Source organism: Penaeus vannamei, chromosome 10 (genome assembly GCF_042767895.1).
Source record: "Penaeus vannamei isolate JL-2024 chromosome 10, ASM4276789v1, whole genome shotgun sequence".
NCBI classification, from domain to species: domain Eukaryota; kingdom Metazoa; phylum Arthropoda; class Malacostraca; order Decapoda; family Penaeidae; genus Penaeus; species Penaeus vannamei.
This window is the reverse complement of record NC_091558.1, coordinates 18,695,725-18,697,804: the sequence shown is the minus strand read 5'-3', so window position 1 is coordinate 18,697,804 and position 2,080 is coordinate 18,695,725. Positions and strand designations below refer to the sequence as shown.

Here is a 2,080-nt window from a genome sequence, read left to right as displayed (position 1 = left end):
GGGGGGGCCAGGGCTGGAGGCCAACGCAGGCTGCTGCTGTTCCCACTGCTGCCTGTCTCTCCTTCCTCCTCCTCCTCCTTCTTTGCCTCTTCTTCCTGCATGATCTCTCCTCCCCTTCCTTCATTCTCCTCTTCTCCTCCCATTCCTCCCGCATACACCTCCCTCTTCTTCTTCCTCCTCCTCCTCCTTCTTCGTACAAAAATCTCCCCCCATTCCCTCCTGTTTCTCCTTCATCTCCCACCACTACCACCCCTCCTTCCCCACCCATCCTCCTTCTCCCTCTTTCCACCTCCCCACCCCCACCCCCTCTCCTCCTTCTGCCTCTTTCCACCCCCCCTCCCCCACCCCCCACCCCCTCCTCCTCCCCCATCCCCACCCCCTCCTCCCTGCCAAGCTCGCAACAAGCAACTCAGCAACAGCAAGCGACAGCCGCGGGGAAAGCGCTTGCAAATTCTTTCATGGCGATTACATTAGGCGCTTAAATGGTGCATTTTGTGCTATTAACGCTAGTAATCAGAGAGCGCAACAAAATAATGATGACAATAATAATAATTGTAATAACGAGGATGATGATAATAATAGTAATAATAATGATAACTGGTGATAATAATAATAATAATAACAGCCTGCAATCTAGCAGTCTTAACAAACTACCTTTGTATCGCAATCTGACCGCCTACAAACAGCCCCACGAAGATGGAAAGAAAGTAAACAAAGTTTTAGGCCAAGCCCCAAGACCCGCGCAATGAATGAACCGAAACCTGATCCTCTCGACCCTCACCCTCCCCCTATTAAAACAACCCCCTACTTCCCCTTCCTCCTCCTCCTCCTCCCACCCACTTCCCCCTCCCTCCTCCTCCTCCTCCCACCTACTTCCCCCCCCCCTTCCTCTTCCTCCCGCGCCTCCAATCCCCCTCCCCCTCCTTCCCCCCCGAGGACGAGGCAAGCAAAAGCAGCGGACATCAATATTGCAGGTGGGAGCCCTCGCACCTGGCCGCCCAAGGTCCGCATGCCGCTGCCGCCAGCCTCGATCGCCGCCGCTCTCTTTCGAGTTTCCCCCCCTCTTTGTTTTCCCTTCCCCCCGCCCCTCCCCTCCCCCGTGGTTCTTATCCCCCCCTTCGCCAAATTCTCCTTTTGCGAGGAAAGGGCGAACGGGTTAGGTCGAGAATAGAGGGGAAATAGAGAGAAAAGGGGATAAAACGAGGGAGAAAGCGAAGGGCAAGAAAGGTCAAAGAGCTAACACCAGTGTATCTCCAGGCAGCGGAGGGGGCGGGGGTGAAGGGGGGAGGGGAGCGGGTGAAGGAGGGAGGGAAGAGGGTGAAGGGGGAGGGAAGAGGGTGAAGGGGGAGGGAAGAGGGTGAAGGGGGAAGGAGAGATAGGCAGGGGTGAAGGTGGGTGAGAGGGTAAAGGGGAGGGGAGGAGGGTAAAGGGGGGGGAGGGGAGAGGCAAAGGGGGGAGGGGGAGAGGGCAGAAGGGGGAGGGAGATGGTGATAAGGTTAAGGATGGGAAGCAAGGGAGGAGTGGAGAGGGGAAGGGGGAGTGAGAGTGTGGGAGTGAAGGGGGAAGGAGGAAAGGGTGAAGGGGGAGACCGTCTGTTGCCACCTGATTAAAGTTCCATGATGGAAATCGTCAGGTGGCTGTCTGGCTGGCTACCTGGCTGGCTGCCGGAGGGCGCGGGTGCCACGGCGCGGTGCCACGGCCCCTCAGTGGGTGTCACGCTTTCGCTGGTGTAAGGTCCTCGCTCGGATACCGCCGCTTGCATCGTCGTCGTCAGGAAAGGGGAAAGGAAAATAGGGGGGGGGGGCAGGGAGCGAGTGAGGAGTTGATTTTATCTTCTCTCTCTCTTTCTCTCTCCTCTTTCCTCTTTCTCTCTTTTCTCTTTTTACTCCTCCCTCCCCTCCCTAAAGGATCGACAAGAAGAGCGGTTTGGTTTGCAACGATCCTGCAGCGCCGTTCAGAGGACAGCAATCTGTCGCGGCGACGGAGAGGAAAAGAAAAAGATCCGAGCGAGGAATTCTTGGCGAAGAGAGAGTATCAAGACGGGATTTTCGTAAAGGAGGTATGCGCGTTAACACCGAAG

The 2,080-nt window shown here is 56.6% G+C and overlaps 1 protein-coding gene across 1 annotated transcript in view; it reads right to left on the bottom strand.

Moving 5' to 3' along the window:
• The window catches only part of Su(H) (recombining binding protein suppressor of hairless), a gene marked incomplete in the record, with an annotated part of 25,210 nt that overhangs the window by 12,307 nt on the left and 10,823 nt on the right, over window positions 1–2,080 (bottom strand).